The 25,938-nt window shown below is 29.2% G+C and overlaps 1 protein-coding gene and 1 long non-coding RNA gene across 2 annotated transcripts in view; one reads left to right on the forward strand and one right to left on the reverse strand.

The window, feature by feature from the left end:
- Nucleotides 1–1,731: 1,731 nt before the first annotated feature.
- LOC139426786 (uncharacterized) overlaps nucleotides 1,732–25,938 on the forward strand; it is a 67,109-nt gene continuing 42,902 nt past the window's right edge. The window contains exon 1 of the mRNA XM_087150467.1: nucleotides 1,732–1,888. The gene's annotated coding sequence lies outside the window, so the exon portion shown is untranslated. The remainder of the gene's footprint in view (nucleotides 1,889–25,938) is intronic.
- Nucleotides 22,605–23,973, reverse strand: LOC147803966 (uncharacterized). The gene is made up of 2 exons (XR_015429158.1): nucleotides 23,776–23,973; nucleotides 22,605–22,750 (listed from the first exon to the last, which is right to left on the reverse strand). It is a non-coding gene; the product is annotated as an uncharacterized LOC147803966 (long non-coding RNA).

A 25,938-nucleotide genomic window follows, 5' to 3' on the forward strand; every position in this document is an offset into this window, starting at 1 on the left:
AATCCAAATTTAATGAAAAAAGGTGTGTTTCTTCGGAAAAAGTGCGTTTTTTTGGTCAAGACAAGCATATTCTGCCACGGTTATGGTTAACTGTTTTACATATTTTTAGAGATTTCGTTGAGTTGACAGTTAAGAACTTTTTTTTTTCCTAATGCCCGCCTGTGTTAACATCCGTCAATTCAGGCATCTACAGGGCGATTTTGTTTACCTCGCTTACAGGGGCACTATATTAGCTGGGCCAACGTCGCTCCCACAGTAAGGACAGATAGTACAGAGAAGGAAAGAACATCCATCCCTTGCCCGGGATTCGAACCCAGAACTTTTCTGATGCAAGGACAGTTCCCAGTTAAACACTTTACAGAATGAAAATTCGAATAACCGCTCGAAAGTTATAATGGTATTCCTTTTCCTTGCTATACGGTGCGTGAAAATTTTACGGAAATTTTGTAGGTTTTTATTCTGTGAAAACATGCCACTCTACCAAACTTGCCCCTGTCTATTCTTCATTAAGTTGTATTCTTTTTAATTTATTCTAACTATCAAACTTTAAATTACAAGTTTAGCTATGCATCTCTTGTACTTGCATTCTATCATTTCGTTAGTTACCATTTAGTCTAAATTTTAGGAATCATAACAAATATTCCATTTAAATTAACTGTTAAAAAATTGTATATTATGCATAAAAAGTCATTTTTTAAATCAAATTAGAAATCGAAACATATTTTTTTACATGATGACTTAGCTATTATAAACAAAAAAGAATATGATAAAAAATATAATTTATTTCTGATTTTTTTCTCGTTATTGATATGCTACTATGTAACTTTGCAAGTATAAAATATGGTAATTGCTAATTGAATCCAAACGTAAGAGCGAAAAATAATTCCTCATTAAACTAAAATCAATAAAAGCTAATTATTAAAAGTAATTTAATATCTGTAGCTATGCAAAACATAGTGGAAATATTTTAATTTAAACGTACTTGTTTCAATTAAAGCCATTATATATAAATAATGAGTTTGACTTAACAAACATGTCTGTAAATTTTCAAGAGCGAATTAATTTAATATGATGCTTACATCAGAATTTTTTATGTATAATTTACTTGAAAATAGAGCCACAATTATGCGTAATATATTGATGTTTATGTAAATCACAACTTTTTAAAAATAATAAGTAGGAATTAAAATTATAAAGCAGAAGCGAGCAGACTTCGTATACATTAAAGAAAATCCATTTACTTATTGTAAAACTGCTAGCAATAAAAAAGAGTTCGCATAGTTTCATTATAATACAGAACAAACGCGCTTGATTAGTTAATTAATTGTACTTCGAAATAATCTCCTAATTTGCATAAACAGTCACACCCATTTAACAGCACTTAAGTCATTGCACAAATAACAGGAATTCGTATAGCCTGTTTAGCGAAATCAATTGCCGGATCACATGAAACTGGAATTTTTCCAGGTAGAAAATTTTTTTGCAGTCAATGAGGCATAAATTCATATAAGCCTACGCTAAACAACCTGTAGAAATCCCTTTTAACAGGTTTTCTTATCTAATATTTTTTACGCTCCCTTATATTTCAGTAGAACGAAACAATCGATTTATGTTCGTGACGTCACAATCAACAAGTGGGCGCCGCCAATAAACATAGCCTCCAGAGAAGTTGGGGGAACGCATGCGCAGTAGAGTTGCATTTACCTGCGAAACTTTATATATATGTGAATTTATCATAATTTTTGGTGCAGTTTTATTATAAAGAGCTTTTGTTGCGCTCTTAGTGTGCAGAAACTAAAAGGAAAAATTTATAAAATTTCCTGTGCATTTTCTAAAAATAAAATAAACTTCAAAAAAAAAATTTAAATTAGTTTTCTCTCCAGCTAAGGTGAGTATTTTTCCTCGTTCTTTTTCATAGTTTTTGAAATTTATAGGAAATGGAATTCTTTCAAAAGAAGAAAGAGTTATTTTTAAGTTTTGTTAAATTTATTTTAATATAGTTTATAAAAATAATACTAATTGTTTAAAAAAAAGCCAATTACAATATCTTTCTTAGAAACGGTACAAATATTACTTTTTTTTATATAAAATAAGAACGCATCATTTAATTCATACTAAAATTTATTTCCTAATCCTGTAAATTCTTTCAACTATTACCCATGTTTCCGAAATGTTCCCTAACAAAAAAATATTTATATTTATTTCATCAAATAAGAAAAACTATTTTAATTCATATTAAATTTTATTTTAAAATAATATAAATTGATTGAAAAATAACCTATGGCTCTAAAAAGTTCTTAGCAAAACAGAATACTTTTATTTTGTAAAAATAAGGAAAAATTATTTTAAGTCATATTAAATTCTGTTTTATAATAATATAAATTGCTTTAAAAATAAACGATGTTTTCTAGATGTTAATTAGAAAACGAAAAGTTTTCTATTTATTTTAAATTATTTTAATTCTATTTAATTCTTATTTAATAATTATATATATAAAAGAAATTTAATTGATATGGAAAGTTTTTTTAAAATTAATTTTAGCTGTAAAATAAACAGAAACTATTTTAATTAATCTAAATTTCACGCAATAAAAATTAGACTCCGGGTCATACATAAAAGATAAAAATTGTTTTCCGAATTGTTTTATTTTCATAAAGTGTTTTACTTTCATTTAATGTTTTATATTATTACCTGGAAAACAGAAAATATTATGAAGAATTAGTATGAAATTTGATTTGATAATAATATTATTTATTAAATGAAATAAAAAAAATATTTTTAAATGAGCAAATTTAATAACATAAATGGATTATAATACTTTATATTTTAAAATTACAAATGTTTTAAGGTATTTCAATAAATGGTGAAAATATTTTCACAATATAATATTAAACTTTCTAAAATGTGACGCGTTCAAGAGTTACACATTTATAATAATAAGTTTATATTATTTATTAAATAAAATAAAATAAAATTTTTAAATGTTCCATTGAGCAAATGTAATAACATTAATGGATCATAATACTTTATATTTTGAAATTACTATTATTTTAAGCTATTTCAATTGGTGAAAATATTTTTACAATATTATATTAAGCTTTCTAAAGTGTGGCGCGTTTAAGAGTTACGCATTTATAATAATAAGTTCAGCCATTCTTTAAAAACAAATCAAGTTATTGTAAAATTACTCTCTAATCAAATAACTTATGTAAAAAATTATTATAACGACGCAATGTCATAATTTTTTACTAGACCACATTTTATTTTATTTTGAATCCATTTTATGGATCGCCAACAATCGATAAATAATTAAAATGCAAAAAGTTTTAAATAAAGTCTACTTCAACTTCATATTTGAAATTGAGCTACCGTTATTCATTGTTATTTATCAGGCATCCATCTTCGCTTCGATAGTATTAACGAATATATTATATATAAATATATTATCACTACTGACTGTTTTCAGAAGAATAATTATATTTTTTCTCATTGGTGATCGTGTTTTATAAAAATCAGTACAACATACACCCTTGTGCAAATTAATTGAAACAAACTCAATAAATTCAGAAAACTAAGAGAAAATGCTATTTTATTTAAATTTATACAAACTCAAAAATTTTTAGTACATAATATGATCTCCACGACACTTTATTAACATTTGGACACGATTCGGCATGGATTCCACTAATTATTTACAGTCATTTATAGTATTTGTGTCCTTGTACCACACATGAATTAACGCCGTGATTAGCTTCTCCATAGTTGTACAGTCCATATTTAATAGGCGATTCTTGCATATGGCCCAGAGATTCTCAATTGGGTTGATATCCGGAGAGTTCCCTGGCAATTCCAATGTCTCAATTTGATTCTCAGACATGAATTTCTTGACAATTTTGGACGTATGGCAAGGAGCTAAATCCTGTTGAAAAATCCCTGTTCCATCAAAGTATCGTTTCTTCAACTCTGGACAACTTTTTTACCCAGAATAGTAATGTACTGCTCAGAACGCATCATACCGTCAATAGGCTGCAAAGGTCCAACCCGATTGTAACCGAAACAACCCCAAAACATCTTCTTTAAAAAACACGAAAAAAAAAGTTTGTTTCAATTAATTTGCACAAGGATGTAAGGCGCATAAAATTTGATACCAGAGATGCTAACTGCTCTGCATTCTACAAAATGTTTCAAAGCGCCGTGAAGAACTATAAATTAAAATTTGCACATTCGCGGTTGATTTTGCTAATTTTCTAAAAAGCTCAAAACGTCATAAATATTGCAAAGTAACATTTCACCCAAGACTTTGAATTATTTCAAAATAGTGGTGAACAAAAGCCCTGTAAATCGAATTCACTAAACCACGCAATCATAAATTAACACGTTGAGCGCCACGCTAATTTTACATGACTTGCCCTTCTGGCCACGGCAAATTACAAATTAAATTTGCAAATATTAGATGGATTTTGCTAATTCTTTAGATGGCTTATCATGACATATCTGACAAAAGTGGTGAATTATATAAGCTCACGAATCGTTTAGAAAAAGTGGTGGATAAAAATCTGCTAAATTGAATTTATTAAACCAAGAATCACAATAATTAAGTAAATTTAGAATACATTTTCTGCAATTCCATAAAAGAGTGTAAATTTTATAGTTGTATATCATGTTATACGCTGTCACCCAGCTGTTTTTCGCGGACTATGTGAAAGGTCAGTGTCAGCTAGCGGTGGCAGACGCGGCCTAAATGTAATTTCAGTGTCAGCCACCGGTGGTTGACGTGGCCTAAATGTAATTTCAGTGTCAGCCACCGATGGCTGACGCGGCCTAAATGTAATTTCAGTGTCAGCCACCGGTGGCTGACGCGGCCTAAATGGAAAGTCCAGTGTCAGTCACCGATGGCTGACGCGGCGCTCAACGTGTTAAATGACTACTACTCGAAAATATTTTTCCATTGTCTAGAAAAGTTTAGTATCTGTGATATTAAATTTTTTTATTAATTTAAATTTATAGTCAAAGATGGTATTGGAATATTTTTTTTGCAACTAGTCTGCTATTTTAAAGATACATCTCTCTAAGCTAAACAATCAAGTATTATTTTTATTACTAATAATTTAATATAAACTTCGTTGTGAGATAAGCAATAAAAATAATATCAGTTTTAAAGTATTTTATCAAAAAGGATTATTTACCACAGCATGTTAAAGGATTCCAGCGGGCATCAGAAAAATTAAATAATGATAACGAAAATGAGGCAATAGATTTGTGACTACCATATGTTTCTGTAAAGAAAATATATCTCTACGAGAATTGCGCTTGCCACAGGACTAAAAACGTAAATAGTGGTAGAAACTCAATTCATTTTTGTTTATTTATTTTATCTTTAGTATTCAATCATAACTACCACTATGACAAACACTTCAAATTATTCACTTTCAAAGCTAAAACGATCCTTGCATTCACTTTCAATAGTAAACTGAATAAAAAATATGCTAGAAAAAAGAGCTAATTTTAATCTCTACTCATAAAATTTTTAATTTTATAAGTCATCACATTTTGCATTCTTAGCAGTCCATTGTTACACTTAGGTTGGAAATTTTAGATTTTATTTTATTTTATAACCGTCGTTGAACAACCGACTCATGTTTGAGTTAACGACTACGAACGTTCAACTTCTGTAGCCTTGTAATTTTGAACTGAATCCAGAAGACAAGGGAACTCCTGGATCAAGTATTAGGAGACATTTGCCTTCGTAGTGGACTTTTTGATGAAACTAAACCGCATTTGAGTTACATGCAAAGGGAAACGACGAAGACCTCCCACGGTTAGCCTGACGGCAAGGGTACTCTAACCCAGAATCCGTCTACCACTGAGGATATATTACGCCAGCACTGTAGTCGGTGCGAGTCGGGTGCAGAATTCGCATCGACCTGTCATCGCTGGGATTCGAACCCTGGTCACCTTGTTGGAAGACGAGCGCTCTATCCCTTGGGATACTACGACTCTTAGGATGGAATATTTGCAATGGACGTGTCTTCTCCAATCGCACAAATGCCAACTTTTACACTTTTTGAAAACCTGGTACAGACCTGGCTTTACACAAGTATTCTCAAGTGGTCCTGATCAAATTGAAATGCAGTTATAGATAAAATTAACTTTTCACAATTGCTAAGGATTATACTCCTTTTCGTTTCCATAACTGGCTCTCATGAATAAGATTAATTTATCTGCATTTTGTGGTATTCAAAATCATATCAAATTAAATTTATAAATCCAATAAATTTAAAAGAAGTTTATTGGATTTATTAACACTTTAAATGTAAAAAGAAAACACTACATACAGTTCGTAGTTTTTGGCAGCTTTGGTGGTAGAAAACTGTATACTTCATTATGGGTTTAACAATTTTTTAATTTAAGATGATATTAAGTATCAAAAGTATCTATAATTCATACTTGCGTAAAAAATTTGAAATTCGTGTAATAAATTTGCGAAATATGAAATTCACAATAATATCCCACCTAATAAGATATTTTACAGAAAGCAGAGAAGTTGGTATCTCTGCATTTAATATTCTAATTCTCTACAAAGTAGTAACCTCCGGTTTTTTCTAAACTTTAATAGTTTATTTTCCAAATTTCCGCGTAAAAAACGAATTTTGAGGCATATTTAAAATTAAAGATATAAAAATTCCATTCTACATTGCAGAGAAGTCTCATAAAAACAAAATGGCTAGACGAATAGTTCCTGAAAATCGAATTTTAAAAATCTGAAATTTTTCAAATTCAATTTCTAATGAATTTAACAAAAATTTTAGGATTTAATGCCACACTTCAAAACAGCTTGTTATTTTTTGCTAATACGGTGCTGAAAATAGATTTAAAATACTTTGAACAAAAATTTAATGCTAGCCGACCTTAAAAAAATAATAATAATCCCAATCTTATATAATTTTCTGTTTTCAAATGTAACATTATTTAATATTAGGATTCTTGCATTCTTCTAAATATAGTCTTCAAAAATTATATAATTGCAAAAATTAATTTTGACTTGGCAAACAATTAACGCTTTAAATGTTTTAATTGAAAGGCCTAGTCTGAATGACTTTTTGAAAAAGAAAATAACATTTATTGGGAAAGATCTTATTTTTATTTTATTTAATTACATCGCATTTACTTAACTTTCCAAGTCATTTAATTTCGAACGTCTCAAAGAAAGAAGGTTCCAAGTCTTTTAAAAGTTTTTGGTATGGAAGAACGTTTCAAATGCATCTGGCACTAAACAGTCGACAGATGACCGTATAAAACCGGCCTTAAGGCATCAAAGTAAAATATCACAAAAGAATAGTCTAAATAAATGTTAGGGCTTAGATTTATCCAACTGAGAGGTTGAACAAACTGTGCAAACTGAGCTGCAAGTTGGACAGAAATGAAAAATTAAAAGCGAACAGTTTATATAAACTGTTCTAAATTTTCGTTTTATTCAAGCTTGTTAATTTAATTAGGTAACTGAAGGATTTAGAGCTAAATTTTAATATGAATACTGCTTAATGATTAATGCAGAAGAGCGATGCCTTTTACAAATAAACATCGGACAGAAATATTAATTCTAACTAAACTTGATTGAGAGGACATAGAATCAAACCATTAACTCTGATACTATGCTCCCGTTTTATTTTAGATTAAATTACTTAATGCTGTTGTGTGTCTATATACACTAAAATTTATAATTATGTATGACGGGAAATTCTGTGCTATCGTAATGAATAAATTGAAACGAATGTTTTTAAACCAGAAGTTTCATATTCTTAGAACTTCATTTCAAGTGGAGAGTCAGCATACTTGCAAAGCTAGCCCTACACATAAGTACACATGAGCCAGCTTGAATCGCTAAGCAATCCGGAAGGAACTGCAAAAGCAGTAGCGTGGGTTGGCGTATTGTATCCTATGGGCAACATAAACTATCATATACTCGTATTAGTTGTATGCATATTGAAATATTTTCTACTGATTTTGGTGAAAGCTAAAGTTATTATGTCTATGAGTATGTAAAACGTTGTCTTAAGGGACTTTTTTAATTCTGTTTAAAGCAACAAAAACGTTTAAACGGTTGAGCATTATTGAAAAAAGAAAATGGTTAATGATAATGTTTAAAATTTGGAAAAAGGTCGCAGAAAGAAACAGATTTATCGCGTTTTAAAAAAAACTGTTAGGAAAACGTTTAAACGAACAAAATGGGCTTAAGAAAATAAAGAGACTAATAACGTTTAAGGTTTTTCAAAATTTGTGTGATTACAACTCTGCTAATTTTGACACTTACCATCTAATATTATTATTCTTTAAGAAAATTAGACAAAAATATAGATTGGTTTTATCAATATATATATATATATATAAAGGAAGTCCTCATTTCTTTCTCGCTTTGACAAACAATAATTGAAATATCAAGCGTGTAAGTCGTCAGTAACATGAGAGCGTAAAAGTTCAAGTTCTATTTAAAAAGCTGAAACAAACAGAGATATGAAGTGGGAAGAATTGAAAGGTTCAAAGCGACTACAATTCATACCAACAAACAAAGTATTCCATAAACTAAAAGTAATTGTTTTTTTAAAATACAAGTAATGTTTAGTTTTTGCGAATCTTTCCTTTGCATGTCATTTATTTCAATTTAAACTTCAAAATTAATAACTTAAAGTTCTGAAATTTACAAACGTGTTATAACAAAGCTGTGAATCTTTAATTATAATTGTTTTTTAAACGCATTATTATTGTTTTGTTTCTGCAATTTTTTCGACTGCACATCATTTATTTCAATCTAAAAAAATTTTATTGCAATAACCCGTTAATGATTAAAACATTTAATTTCCTAAGGAGAAATTACTTTTAAACATTTTAATTATTGATAATTGTAATAATAATTATAATAATTGATAAGTGTAAAATATAAATTGAAAAATTGACAATCGTAATAATTGATTTAAATTCCTAAGATATTAAGTTAGAACACATTACAAATGGGTTCAACTTAGTAGCAGCGATGGAAGCGAGCAAAGCAAGCCATATTAAATTACATAGCTTTTCTTCAAGGGCGGGGAAGAGCTCACTAGTTTTATTTATTTGGCGAGTGTTGTGTGAAAATTTATAAAAATTACAATTTATTCCTTTTTAATTGTTTTAAGAGTTAGAAGATTATTAAACAATGTTTATTGTTCTTTTTTTGACTAGGATTCGTAAGAAATTATAAATGTAAAAAAATTCTATTCTAATGAAATTTACATAAATCAAAAGCAAAATGTCATTTTCGTTTTGTGTATGAAAATGTAATAGTTAAATATCTAGTTTTTGAGACATATTTTTGTAATTTTTTCATTCACTTTTGTCATTAAACATTTATTGTCTTTGTGAGATGAATTGTATTTTAATTTAAGATGAAAAATGTTTATCAACTACGAATAAAAAGCTCTACCAGATACAATTTCTAAAGAAACATAAAGAAATGTTTTTGTAAAGAAGAATATTCGGGATTATTCTTTTTACAGAGTCTCATCTATATTAAACAAGGCTTTCATTTATCTATTATGCTCATTTACATCATTTTATACATTTTCACAAAATAATAGAATAAATAATTTTACTATCAGCTGAATATTTAATTATTAAATATTTAGAATTCATTTAAGGCAAAAAGTAAAGAAAAATAAATTTTATTAAATTCATTTTTATGGAGAGTTCTAGGAATAAAAAATATACCTAGTTTACAAACAATATGTATTGTTGAGTGTTTTTGTACGATACTAAATCGTTTTGCAATTTAATAAATGTTTCATATGAATCTCTGTTGAAAAAATAGTTTATAAGCTGTATTATTTAAAATACTAGTGCGTATGTACATTGGCTCTAAAAAGTGTTGAACACTTACGATTTTCAATGAAATAGGCTTCTATCCATTAATTAAAATGAATATTTCAGCATGGATACTTAATAATAAGATATATATTCTCTGTCTTAGCAAAAATGCATGAAATATTTTAAAAACAAAGCAAAACTTTATTTCCAATAAAAAAGTAACCAAACCTCGATTTCACAGAAGACATCGGTTGTTGTAGTTCATTTACATCGCTCTAGAGCTGCACAATGGGCTATTGGCGATGGTCTGGGAAGCATTCCTGAGGATGATCCGAAGACAGGCCATCACAATTTTGATCCTCTGCAGAGGGGATGGCACCCCCGTTTCTTATAAAATTAACTTATTAATAAACTATATCAATGCTTGAGAATCAGTTCGGCCATTTCAATCGTTTCAAAACGATTAATTTTTATCAGCTTGGGTTAAATCAATCGATCAATGGGCTAAAAAGTTCAGTTAACTAAAGTCAGTAAATCAAATAGTATCAAATAAATTATTCCTTCTAATCATAAAATTTGATTCCCTTTTTAAATTAGCGTCTCGATTCGGTGTCATGAATCACACAACTCAACTGATTTGTGATGATTATTTTCTCTCAGAATACAGTTGGATTAAATTATATGTTTCAGATATAATTAATTAAAAGATGAATGTTTTAAAATGCGTAATTTAATTTATCAAAATAAATCCCATTTGAAGAAGATGGCATAAATTTAGCCTTTAAAATAGCAATAAATAAGTAGTTTAACAATTCCGTTTTAAACTTCATATCTAAGAGGCATTTAAAAAGGGTTTTTTTCAACTGTAAATGAGCCTTTACATTTACTATAAGGAAAAAAAAATAGAAAACGCAAAATACAGTGTTAACTTTTGGTGGAGAAGTCTCAATTCCTTACTCCTTCGTAGTTCGTAACAATCAATATCGCAGAATAAAAAATAGAATTAGTTACGAAAATGAGCTTAAAAGCTTTTTCAGATATTAAAATTGCAGTGTGAAAAATATGGAACATCTTTTTGTCTGCAACTTAGAATTAATTGTATTTCAATAGAGGAACTTTATTCTCAATATCGATATAGAGAATCATATGAATTTCAACAATTAGTTCTTTGTAATACAAATTTTCCAAATTAATGGCTTTAAGGCTCAAATTAAAAATAAAAAAGCTTGATTATTGATAACAAAAGATTGATGAATGCGAACGATTTAGAAAATTATGAAATGATAAAGTAACAGAAAATCCATTAAATAAATATCTGAAATTTTATTTTACTTTAATGTTTTAAACTATGTTGCTGTATTTTCATCTCTTGAATGAAATAAACAGAATAGATTTCTCTTTGTAAATATCTTTGAAATGCAAACATAAACTTATTTCAATTTATTTGAAATTAAAAGCCATTGTGTGAAATGTAAATCAAAACATCAAATGTTTGATAAAATGGAAAGCATTTTAGAGTTTGATCAAATAATAGAATTTATAACATGTTTTTAATAAATATATTTAAAACAGTACAAAAAACAAACGTAACAAAGTTTTGTTTTAGCCACGAATGTTTTACTAATAATTTCACCTAAATGTTGATGTTTTATAAAAACACTTAAAATTTTTAAGCTTGACGTAAGATTGTATAACTTGAAATTTTTAAACCATACTATCATTCAAATTTGCTGCAATCTTACGGTGGAAGAAATGTTTTAGAGTGTTAAACCATACTACCATTGAAGTTTGTAGCAACATTAAGGTAGTGGAATTGCCTTAGTGTGTTAAATCATATTATCATTCAAATTTGCTGCAACCTTAAAATAGTAGAAAGAGTGGAAATATTTTAGTATGTTAAACCATACTATCATTCAAATTTCTGCAACTTTAAGGTGGTGGAGGTAGTGGAAATGTTTCAGTATTAAACTGAACTATCATTCAAATTTCTGCAACTTTAAGGTGGTGGAGGTAGTGGAAATGTTTCAGTATTAAACTGAACTATCATTCAAATTTGCTGCAACTTTAAGTTGGTAGAAATTTTCTAGTGTATTAAAGCATAATATTATTCAAATTTGCTGTAACCTTAAGATGATGAAAATGTTTTAGTGTGAACCATGCAATCTTTAAAATTTTCTACAACTTTTAGTTGGTGGAACTTTTTTAGTGCCCTAAACCTTACTATCATTCAAATTTACTGCAACTTTTAACGTGGTGGAAATTTTCTAGTACGTTAAACCAAACTATCATTCAAATTTGCTGCAATCTTAATGTGGTAGAGGTAGGGAAAAATGTTCAATGGGTTTAACCATTCTGTCATTCAAATTTGCTGTAATCTTCAGATCTAAATTAAACTTTAAAATCATAGGTGGAAGTGGTGGAAATTTTCTAGTGTATTAAACAGTAATATTCAATTTTGCTGCAACCTTAACATGCTGAATTATTTTTTTGTGTATTCATAATATCATTTAAATTTACTGCAACCTTTCGAAGGTGCTAAATTAAATTATATATGTATACATACTTTTTAACTTGCAAACTCGATACCATGGTTCTATTTAAACAAAAATACAAGTAATTCAATTTGCATACTCATTAGTGGTGCAACAAATTGAAACTAAATCACGCTTCAAATCATGTTTCCTGAAAACTAAATCATGTTTCCTGTAAAACTGTAGAGTCATTGATTTTCTTAATGCATTTATAATTTTGAAATTTAATCATATTCTGTCATGATTCGCCAACAGCGAGCAAATTAATCATAATTAAAACTATTTATATATTTTTATTTTCATTCTCATTCAATGAGATAACTCACATTAAATTGCATGATAATGAAGAGCTAAAATTTTTTTTAAAATTGTGATTTGAGACAAGCGTAAATATCATTAATAAAATGATAAATAATAAAAGTAGACATAAAGACGGAAAAATCTACATTGTTTTGAAATTTTTGAAATAATGTTACTAAGTAACTAACTGAAAAAAGTGTTAAAAAAGAAAATAACATTTTTGATTAAGTAAAATATAAAAATTATAAGCTATGGAGAAAAAATACTCCTCAAATATTTCTATGTCGCTCCTTTTTTTAATGAAAGAATAATAAAATAGCGACAAAACCTCTCTCTTGATATCTGTTTATTAAATACTTCCTAATTATTTAAAATTATATTCTAGTCTACATTTGTCACGCTTCAGTAACTAAGTGCATAAAAATTCACGCGAGGTGATATGAATTTATTAATAATTTAACGTCTGTCTTCATATAATTCTACCTGATTAATTTATTCATTTGTTATATCGAAAATGCGCAATGGGTTTCTTAGTAATTTTTTTTTTTTTGCAGAATAAATATGTCACGTTTTAAATATCATAAAAAAGTTTTTTTTACGAGTTTAACGACCTTATGCAACGTTATGACCGAAGAGTTTGGTATAGAGGAAAATTCTTTTGCATATTGATTGTACTTAAAATGGATACTCTTGAGATATATCAACAAAAAAAACTTCTTCCTTTTGTTAGGCTGCATTTTCTTAAAAGTCAACAAGACAAATATGGCCACATTTAAAAATTCTAAAATATATTTAATATATTTATTAATTATAATATAATATTAACAAAATAAAATATTAATTCATCTGTTTACCGTGACGAACACAGATTTAATTTTTAATGTATACACTGAAGAGCCATTACATTATGACCATCCTGCTAATAACATGTAGGACCACCTTTAGCCCTCAAAACTGCTAGCACCCGCCGTGGTATCCACAAGGTGCTGATAAGTAGTCTGAGGTATCTGGTACCAAGCGCTCACCAACTGGTCCTGCAATTCACTCACATTGGGAGGGGGTAGCGTGGCAGCACGAATTTGGTTTTCCAAGTAGGACCACAAATGCTCTATTGCATTAAGGTCAGGTGAATTTGAGAGCCAAGACATTACTTGAAAGTCACTGGAATGTTCCTCGACGATTCGACCCTTATGGCATGGTGCATTATCCTGTTGGTAAACACCATCGCCGGCAGGAAAAACTGTTGCCATGAATGGGTGAACCTGATCTGCAACTATGTTCAAGTAGCTTACAGACGTCAGGGATTGTTCCATGAGGATTATGGGTCCTAATATGCCGCATGAAAACATTGTTCCTGGGCGAGAAATCATGAAAACCTGGGCGAGCCCATTGTTGTAGATGGAGGGTGGTAATAATGTAATGGCTCTTCGGTATATAACATTATATATAAAAAAGAATATACAATTTATATATAAATTTGTATATATTTCATATAATTCTTAAAACTTATGTAATTTTCATAATTTATGTGTAATTTTTATAATATTATATTAATAACTTTTTTACATATAATGCTTTTTTTTAACGGTCGGACTGAGAGGCCATCAAGCATGCAAATAACCTTCTCAGTCCTAATGCCAAAAAGTTCAAATTTATAGTAAAATGAATATAGTTGCTAACGGAAACTTATAAAATTTAAAATTAGAGATATAAAATTTGGCGAGTTATCAATAGATAATATAGCCAAAGTTAAAGCCAGCCTCGCGCGTTATTAATACTAAATTTTAAATAATCTGGCTGCAGCGTAATCGCCAAAAAGACTGTTAGAATTTAATAAAACCAACCCTATAACCAAAATATTTTTGTGTCTAATGTAATAAAGAAGTTTAACGAAAAATAGAGTAAGAAATACATTTTGGTAATCGATTAATCGCGACACTGAATTAAAGAGTTATACATTTGCATTGGATTAAATAGTTAGCTCTTGCAATAATTGTTATTAAGATAAAAAATATAAGTATTTATTTTCGCTTTTTATAAAAAGTGATGAAAATTAAATAATTTATTTATAACAGATTTAAGAATGATTAAAAAAAATTATTAAATTAAAGAAATATTTAACTGTTAGGAAACATGTATTGCCTATAATAGCATCACAAACAATTTAAATTGCTACTTAATTTTTTTTTTTAAATTGCTACTAAAGCCTGTTGCTTGTTACGATATAATATAATTTGCGTCAGATTTTGACGTGCCTACCAAAAATATAGCCACTTCGAAGTATTGTAGCTTTGATAAATATCTCCATTTGTAGAAAAAAAGACTTAAAGAAGAAAAACTCAAAATGCTGTTTTGATTTTAAAGTTATTCCAAAGCAGTTCCTTTCCGATTTAAACCTTTTAAAGTGACTAAAGTAGTTATTAAAGAGCAGCTTAATTTGTTGAGAGACACAAAAGCTTTAAAGCGTCAACAAAATATCTAAACATTTTTCGTTTACATAAATCTCAAAGTACTGATTTTATTGATTTCACCTTGTATACATTCATTTGCCTCTACCGAAAGTGTTAAGTATAATTTGGATTTCTAATTTAACTTTTTAAGAATGAACAGTATTTAGTTTACGAAGAGATCACTGGATTGTTTAGTTTCGAAATTTACTTTGATGTGCTTTTTTTTGGTGCAATGGAGAATAAAATGTTTCAAAAATATACCTTTCTGCATTATAGAAGTGTAAATAAATTGGGCTGTTTGAAACAACGATAGAGATGCCTTATAGTGGCTTAAGTCGATGAAACTAAGGAACTTTTTTCTTTAAAAAGAGATCTCTGGTTTTTTTGATGGCAAATAGTCTGTTTTTAAATTTTCAAGAATATACGATATTTTTTATAGGAGTCATGGTGGCTCAGGGGATGGAACGAAATACTGCGATAGCTGGTTATTACGAATTCTGCTCCCTGCTCGCAAAGACCACAGTGCTGACGTAAAATATCCCAGTAATAAACAGATCATAAGTTAGAATACCCTCATCGTCGGACTAACAGTGGGAGATTTTCGTGGTTTTCCTCTCCCTGTAACACAAATTAGGTTAGTTCTATAAAAGTCCTCTACAAAGGCTAGTTTGTCCCAATGCTTGATCCAGGAGTTCTCTTGTCTTCTGGGTTGGATTCAAAATTACAAGGTTACGGAGTTAACGTTTATAGCTGTAAACTCAGAAGAGGGTCAGCTGTTTAACGCCGGTTATAAAATTAAAAAAAAATTCTTTTGCAAGTGTGTTTAGGTTAATGTGAGGGGAGGTTATTTTTGATAAAATTCGATAGCTAAAATTTTTATAAACACAAAAGTTTAAATTAAAATTACTCTGCGTTGATTAGTAGTTTAAATTGTCAATTGATAAATTGTAAATGTTACAGTCAATGTATGAAATGCCGGCATTCACACATGGAGGATAACATTATAATTTATCAATTAAGAATACCTAGGCGTTTTATCAAAAGACTAAAAGGATAAAAATTGTTGCGTCACGCTGTGAATTTTGAACATGAAACAAATGCAGACCTGCCAACTTTTAATCCCTTCCATTATCATTTTTCCCAGTGGTATTAAAATGGAATTAAAATTTTAATTTTAAGCAAACAAATACGTTGTATTTGAAAAAAATTAAGTTGACAACCATGATAGTAACGCATATTAATATATAAGCTTAATTTTTGTAAGAATAGTGGTGATCAAATTCATTTAAAAATTTAATTTATAAAAGAAAAAATAGTATATATTTACTACCACTTTAAATATGAAAATAAAATCTCCCGCAAAATCCGGGAGAGTTGGCAGGTATGCAAATGCAAATGATGGCGATGAAATTCAACTAATTATATTTTATCAATTAACCCCTTTTAAACTAATGAAACAGTGGTGTCCTTTTCATATATTTTTTTCTGGCACTCTAATTACAAGTAAAAATAAATTATGGTCTTTTTTATTTATAAAAAACAGCCTAATAGGTACTAAAATTATATGTTAGATTATAGGTATTATATTGTTTTGTATACAAAACAAAATATAAATTCTTAATAAAGTAATTTGAAAAATTTAAATTTATTCATATTCTCTATATGCATCAGAGATGCCAACTTGCTCCGGACAGTAAATATATATTTTAAAGTGGTATTCTATCAATTGTGATTCTTGGTTTAATAAATTTAATTTAGTAGATTTTCATCCACCACTATTTCTAAATAATTCGTAGGGTTATATAATTCATAACTTTAAACTATTAACGACGTTTTTTTTAAAATTATTTTGGCGTGTCCGGAGCAGTTGGCATCTCTGTATTCAATAATTAATTAATAATTGGTTTGTAAGTTAAAGAAATTTTAATGATAAATTAATGTTACTCTTAGATCTAAATAAGCGCAAATTTGAAAGAAAAAAATTACTATTTGGAAGATTTTATTTTTAACGCAGAGAAAGAGAATCCGGTGTCCTATGCCGTATTTCATAATTAAAGTATTAAAATGCTAAATACAGTATTTGCCCTTTATTTTGACATAAATCAATGTAAAATAATAAAAAGAAATTTGAAAAATACGTTAAATGAAATTTCTGCTTCAATGGGTTAAACAGTTTTAAAAAAATTTATAATGGTAAGCTTTTTTTTTCTATATTTTTTTGAATATCCAAAAACTATATTTTTTGTGTAAATAGATATTCAAGTTTTTTTTAAAAAATCGATATCCACTTTTTGTGCTATTTTATATTCTTAGTCTTTTCTGTGAATCAGATTTCCCTTTTTTTGCAAATTTATCGTTCCATTCCTTCGGATAAACTCTTAATCATTATTCTTTAACCAATATTACTTAATAAATAAAATTATTTTGATTTTTTGACATTTATAACTAATAACATTTCTAAAAGTGACTTTAAACTATTTATATTATTTTTTCACATCATTTCGAGACAGAAGATTACTATATCATTAAACAAATTGGATTAATTAAGAGTTCGTGAAGATATCATAAAGCCTGTTTCAAATTCCTTGTCTCTTGTAATTTAGATTGAGTAATTGTGATCAATGTATATTAAGCATTTCTTCGAAATAATGAACTTCGCGAATGCTATGGAAAATATCACCGTCGTTGTTTAATTTTATACCAACTCTTTCAAATTATGAAATGATTATGAATTTTATTATAGTCAACACAAATTGTTTATTAAGATTATGCTAATACGGAATTGTTAATAAGGATTATATTTTGAAGTCTAAAATATATGGGAATTAAATAAACTTCTAATAGGAATGACATTGAAAATTATGAATTGAGGAACTTTGAATAGTTAATATTTGGTAAAATAAAAATTCAAGAAGTGTACTTTTATAAACATAATTCATTAAAATTGTTTTAGTATAACAGATAAGAGAAACAATCGTGAATTTACTGATATAAGCTCACAGCTTGATACACATGTACAACACATATGATGTTTTAATCTTGAATATGAGGCGATCTTATATTTAACCTATAAAAATAATGGCGGACGTTCAAAATGGCGATCTCTAAAAACTTTTGATGAGTTCTTTTTAAATCGTTTTTGATGATTATAAATGATACTATTATAGAAATGAGAAGAATCTGTTATTATGTGCATGAAGAGTCGTTATGTCTCAGAGCATTTTGGTGAACCGGGTTTGAATCGTAGTGATGTCTAATGGAGGGAATAGACTTTATAAGCTCGCAAACAAATAAAATGAGTAACACCCGCCGTTTAGGAGATGGAATAAGGGGTCGAATTGTGGCTAAACTACAAGCAGTCCAGTCTCAAATCCGGATTTGCAGAGAATTTAATTTAACGTCTAGCATCGTCTGCTATTCATAGATTGTGGAAACAATTTCAAAATTCCAGAACTGAAGCGAGAGGGCTTGGTCGAGGTCGACCAGGAGACCCAACGGCTAACAAAGATCGGTATTTGTCGATTACAGCAAATCGTAACAAGAATGCTACAGCTTCTTAGTTTTTTCGTGAGCTCTATACGGCCACAAGAAGCCGAGTTCCTAAGAGTTATTGTTTCCATAAGGCTTTATGAGAGAGGGCTGTTTGCGAGAATACTTTCTATTTGCATACCACTGACTTCTGTCAACAGAAAAGCAGCCTAGAATGGTGCAGAGATCACAGAAATTGTAGCATGGATCAATGGTTCTGTGGGAACGATGCATAGCGTTTTCACATTTTTACGGAACCAAAGACAACATCAAAACAATCAGAAGATAAAAATAAACACTTTTATTTTCCGGGAAAATTATAGAGTCACAAAAGCTGCGTGACTAACTTAAAAATAAATTAAAATTCAAAATAGAGTATAACAGAGTAGTAGTAGTTTTGTGGTTTTACAGATATATTATATACTGGTGAAAATGTGCGATGAATAATTACGACATCAGTATCCTGCAGTCAGTTGCAGTTAATTTCTGGCAGCAGAAAGAATATCAGGATGAGAGGTCGCAGGTTCGGTATTCCGATCCGTCGGTCTGATCTAGCGAACTCTACAGTTCGAATGTTCTCTTCACTGCTGTATCCTTCTTCTGCCTGACCACTGATTCTCAATGTACTATCAAATGAAGAAAACCAGAGACCCGCTACCTGCCCTCTAATGTCCGAGAGATCGTCCATTATGGCGGCCGAGGTTTGCTGGTCAAATCAAGGATAATGCTGGATTCCCTTACACTCCTTCATGTCCTTTAAAAAGATACTGTGACTGGTATGAGGAATAGGGATCAGATCTTGTAGCCCATGCTCACCTTTTCAGCGGGGCAGTGGGTCCTGATTTCATTTTATTGGATAACAATGCGACCTCCAACAAAGCACTTCTGGTCGATCATTTTCAGAAAAATGAAATATTCGCTGGATGGATTGGCCAGCTAGATTTCCAGACCTTAACCCCATATAGCATTTTTAGGACGTTTTGGGGAGAGTAATTGTAACCTCCCTCTGAGAACTATCAAGAGACTGAAAACAGCACTACTGAACAAGTAGAACAAACTACCACAGGATTTCAAAAAGTGACTTATTTCTAGCATGAAATCACGGTGTGAGGCCTATATATCTGTACCCATTAAACCATTTTTTTTCACTCAATTCTGTAACCGCTCGTTGATACAATACAAAACTCTGATGAGTGTTAAGCACAGTCGTGAGTATTTATTATAACTGTTGAATGGTCATTACTTTTGTATTATATCAATCTATGCTCAAACAAAGTTTTATTAAAATCTGTCCAGTTGTTTTGGAGATAATCAACCAAATATGAAAAGTCTCTTAATTTTGAAAGTAATGATAAATAATATTTGAAACTAAAAACTTTTGCCTTTTCTATTCCCTTTCAATAAGATGACGCTAATGCCTCTATCACACCAGAGAAAAATATGTGCAACTGCAAGTGTAAGTGCAACTGTAAGTGAAATTCCTCCGTTCGGAGTTGCCGAAAGGGTTGCTTAATTGCCTGAACGGTTGCATGAAATTGGGTTACCATATTTTGTTATTTATCTTTACTTTTGGCTCATATTTAATTTTATCATATGATTCTATTATATCATAGTTTCTCAACGATGTTCGTAAAGATGCTGTAGAATATTGATTGATTTTGATTTAATTTTTTACATTTGTATTTGTGTTAAGTCTTTTCTTCAGCAGGAAATTAAAATTCTGAAAACTTTATTTCCCCATTAGTGAAGTAGCATAGTATAAAAAGGATTATGATTTCTACCTCATAATATGAGATAATATTAAGATATTGAATTTCATGCTGCGTCCCTAAAAAGATAAGGGGGTGAAAGGGGGATGGACTTAAATACTATCTAGAATTTTGACGATTTTTTTACGTTGATTTGAGTGACTAATGTATAAAACATGGTGCGTAGCATTTTTAAAAAGTGCTTTTTAAGTGAAGTAGCATAGTATAAAAAGGATTATGATTTCTACCTCATAATATAAAATGATATTAAGATATCAATGAATTTCATGTTGTGTCCCTAAAAGGATAAGGGGGTGAAAGGGGGATGGACTTAAATACTATCTAGAATTTTGACGATTTTTTTTATCTTGATTTGAGTGACTAAGGTATAAAACATGGTGCGTAGCGTTTTTAAAAAGTGCTTAAAGGTGCTTATTTTTGATTTTCATTTTTTAAAGGCCCTTAAAGGTGCTTTTCTTAATAAGTGTTTTTAAAAAGTGCCTTATTTTCCTTTTTCGAAAAAGAGATTTATGAAAAGGAATGTCGATTTTCGCCACATATTATGTAAAAACGTACTTTTCACATTTTTCTATTTCACGTTTTCAGAATTCATTCGTCCCGCACTGGACTGATCGTTAAGACACGGTTCCCAGCAGATCACCGAAGTCAAGCATCTTTGGCTATGGTCAGTGTGCGGGTGGGTGACCACTTGGATCAGTCTGCGTAGGGACCGAGGGTGTGCGGTATGGGTCCTCGTTAAACTGTGCTACCGCAAAGTGCTCAACTTCGCTCGTAGGTCGTCGGGCTACCGAGGCGGGGTTGCCATCCCCTCCGCAGAGGATCAAAATTGTGATGGCATGTCTTAGGATCATCCTCCGGGATGTTTCCCAGACCGTCCCCAATAGCCCATTGTGCAGCTCTAGTGCGACGTAAATTAACAACAACAGCAGAATTCATTCAACCATGATCAATTTCAGCGTACCGTCAGTCCATAGCGTATGAAAACGCCAATCATTTTACAGGTTTGGTGAAATACTTGCGAGTCCGCATGTGCGTCTAGTGAGCTGGGTTCGGTGAGATTCTTGCTCTCTCATGCTGTATTTTGCAAGATATTCTCAATTTCAGGCTTTATTTTCCACCCTCTGAAATCGAACCGAAAAATCTCTTGATCATTTTTTTAATGGCTAATATAATCAAGAAAACAGTTCTTTGTCAAATTCTAGTTATTTTATCATGATCATGTAAAGTCTGAGAATTATTTTGCATTTTGTCAATTTACCTAGAGCTTTAAAATATTTTTTGAGTGCCTAAAATGTTCTTAAAAGTTGCTTATTTTTTGATGAAAGATTTGTCTCCGCACCCTGTAAAAGCATAGTTTATTTATATATATTTACTATGTAACATGCTAGCTAGGCAAGTGCGGTATCATTATCTATGTAAACACTAAATCGAATGAGAATAAAAACAAGCTGTCTGATTTAATAGTTTAACAATTCGAAAATTTATAAAAAGTTTAATGTGTAGAAAGGACAATTTTATGACTTATACCACTTTATGCAACTGACATTGCTATCTAATCAAGTAAGGCATTTCTTCAAATTTATTTTTTAAGCTTAATTCAAAAACATAGTCCTTTGAAATAATTCTGTAGAAGAAATGATGGTTTAATGTATGAAATATAAATTTTTGAATTACCTTTCACTCATAAAATATTTATAACATCAAAACTATTAGATCTATCAAATCAATTCTATTTTTTAAATTCAGTCTAAAAAATACATAATAATCAGACTTGTCTATACTACAATGTCTCAGAATTTTATTTTCATCAAATTAATTTACATTACATGAAGGGATCATCAATTTTATTCATTTACACATTGCATATCAGGAATATCACTTTTATGAAAATTATTTTTTCCACTTTCTCAGTAAAATTGCTTTTTAAATATAAGAGGAGTTTCAATGTCATACTTAAATTTTATTATTGCAAAATTTATATCATTCATTATTGGTATAAGATAATTTAATTAAAAATTATAGGATTTATTTTGGGACAAATTTATTGTAATATACAGTATATAAATTAAAATTTATTTATAACTATAAAAAAAACAATATTTTATTAAGAACATACTTTTAATGTATCATATTATTTTGTTATAGCCCTTTACGTGTTTTGTTTTGCATTTTAAATAATACAAGAATCAATTTAAAAAATAAAACATTTATTGTCAAGTGAAACATTTAGAACATTATTCATTTTTATTTCTTATTTTTTAATTTCTTCCATAAAAACAGTATTACATCTCTTTCCTTCTTTACCAGATAAACCTTACAGGATTATACGAAATATCTGAAATAAAAGAAAGAAATCACTTTCATGATAAAATTTTACCAACACATTATTAGAATAAGGAAGATTAAATGCCATTAATTTGAAATCATTTAAGTCCTTAGGTATCCCTTTTAAACTTATTTTAAGTTTGACAGATATTTTGATTATAGTTCTAAGATTATTCTATACACTAATGAAAGATGGCAGGTGTGTTTAGTTTTGTAGTTCTTATGTTTGGATTGAAATTTGTTTCAAGAAAAATAAATTGTATTTATAAACGAAGACTCTTAAAAATGTAAGTATATTGAAAAATTAGTAAGGTACACTTACATACTTACTGTCATTATAGAAAAGCTAAGTATCAAGAGATAAATGTGAAGTATAAATAAAAAGTAAAGTATCATTAGTTAACTTTGAATAATTATAAACAAAATATTATGCAAATCATCATACACAAAAAAAAAAAAAAAAAAAAAAAAATAGAAGGGATGAATGTAGAAACAGACAAGGAGATTGGGAATTTGCATTTTTAATAATTACTTTTTATATATAATATACTACCTTTCTTGTAATACTTTTCAATAATTACTGGAAAATGGGGTAACTTTGTGAGAAACAATTTAAATATTTACCACACATATTTTCTAACTTGTTTTAAAATGAGATTTTCAAAAATTAAAAGAATTCTTAGGGAAGAATAAAATAATTATTTCACTAATAATTATAAAACTTTCAAATAATCGGACACATGCTTTTACAATCAACAGAAACAAAGATTAAAATTTAAAAATAAAGAAATATAATCATTATTATATTTTATGTTATAATACTGAAACAAAGTTTGGCGAGTTGCTTGGCGAATATTTCAAAGTAAAGCTTTTCGCCAGTATAATTCTTTACATATATAAAAATAGAAATTATTTCTATTTAAAGTAATTAAAACTTTGATCGGAACAAATTATAATAAGTTTTAATTTTATTAGCTTAAAATAAATAAATATTTTAAAAGAAAATTTATCGCAAAAATAATGTACTATACTTACCGATACTAAAATCGTGTGCAGGTTCCTGTTATGGTAGTACATCAACTGCATTGAGATGGTCATCTCATAGTGCGAAAGTATTTTTAATGCTTTCATTTTAAAGGAAATGTTATTATTAAACTAAAAACTTGTTCCGTCTCATCTATAAAAAAATTTCATCCGATCATCCTCTTCCTAACGTCGCCGCCATTTTTATTTACATTTGTATATGTCATCACATAAAATTGAAACGTCATAAAAAGCAAACGATCTGATTGGTTCATGAAAGAAATTGCCTGAACGGTTGCAGATATTTCGTGCAACCGTAATTTCTATATCACACGAGCGTTTTTTGGAGAAATTTCACTTGCAGTTGCACTTACACTTGCAGTTACACTTGCAGTTGCACATATTTTCTCTCGTGTGATATAGCCATAAGAAGTCACACAAAACAACTATGAATTTAATAAATTGTTGCAAAGATTTACATAAAAAAATTGCTGACTGGCTTAAAAACTCAAATTAGTACATTTTTATGAATACGTTTACTTTTATTCGAAGAAACAACTGTAAATAATGATATTTCCTGTCATTTTTAGGATTACAAATTCGAATAATAATTTGAAACTAAAAAATACATTTTTTTCTTTTTCACTCTATAAGAAAATGCTACAAAATTCGACAATAATTTTAAAATTTGCCCTGCTTACTACATTTTTGATAATTAACTTGGCGTAAAAAAAAGTACGAAAACTTATAAGTACAAAAACATCTATGCTAGCGCATAGTATTGATTTTGGAAACAAACAAAATTCAAAAATTGAGAAATAAAAAAAAATCAATGCTATGTCAAAGTTGAAAAATATGGTATTGTGTTGCGTGTTACGGTGCATGTTCTGTGTGTGTATGTTACTTACGCTGCTAGTTGGTCGTGCTGCATTCATGAAATATTCGCTACATGTTATACAATTCTAAATAGGTCACTTCTGTAAAATAATTTTTACATATTATTATATACTTTTAGAAAATGTGTAATGCAGGGTATTATCCCCTTTGAGCTACAAATGAAGTCTTTGAGATTGTGAGTTTCGTGCTTGTTATTTCTAAAGAACAAAGTTTTTTTCTCGATAAATTGTCCTTTATTACAATGTAAAAACTGTGGTGTAATACTTGTCCAAATTTCTCAAAATTTCCAAAGTCTACAATCGAACAGGGGAGGTGAAACTTTGAAGTTATCTCGCGCGTCTGAACATTACACAGAAACAAATAAGTAAACTGTTAATCGTAAAAAATGTTAGAGTATTTCCACGACAAAAATAGTGGCGATTACAATACATCAAAGTGATGTAGTGAAACACCTACATAACTCTTGGATATAGTGTTTCACTGCAATATTCTTTTACACTATTTGGTGTAAAGTAGCCGCAGTAATTTTGTTACTAGTAACACTAAAATTTATAATTACAGTAAGACAAGATACACACAAGAGTCAGTAAAGTAATTTTCACAATACAATATAAAGTAAGAATCATTAATTGGAATGCATATATTTACTACTTCTTAGAAACAATTAGTTTGTAAATAAAACAGCAGCGTAGCACAGACACAGAGAGAATCTTAAGACGAATTCGAACTAGGCTTAACAGAATAGAAGCGGATAGAAATTATACATTATAAAATCAGTTTATACAGTTCTCAGAGATTAAGAAATTAAAATATAATTATCCTAATTACACAACCAAAAACATACATACACATTAGACGGTGAAGTTTTGTTTCTGATGATGAATATCAGCATTGAAAATTACAACATATTCTCACCAGCTTGTTTCATATTGTAAACAAACTTGAAACTCACGATATTCTACTTGGCGTTTCTTGATATTCAAAGCTCGCCAAGTGCCAATTTTTGTATTTTCCGAAGTGAAAATATTTCTCGTGCGGTGTAAAAGCGAGAAAGTTTTTTGCAAAATTATTCAATTTTCAGTATTTAACGCTCGATTACATGAACATAGTAGTAACATATGATTATGAACAGTCGATTACACAATCGAGTGTTCATTAACTCGAAATACAGTGTTCCTGAGCTCATTTTTTTGGGTTATTTAACATGATATTTGGAGAGATATTACAAAACAGTTTTTACAGTGTAAAATAAAGATAAGTATGTTGTCATAAGAAAGT

This window comes from Parasteatoda tepidariorum, chromosome 9, assembly GCF_982258835.1.
Source record: "Parasteatoda tepidariorum strain Cologne lab strain chromosome 9, Ptep-v5.0, whole genome shotgun sequence".
In the NCBI taxonomy this organism is placed as follows: domain Eukaryota; kingdom Metazoa; phylum Arthropoda; class Arachnida; order Araneae; family Theridiidae; genus Parasteatoda; species Parasteatoda tepidariorum.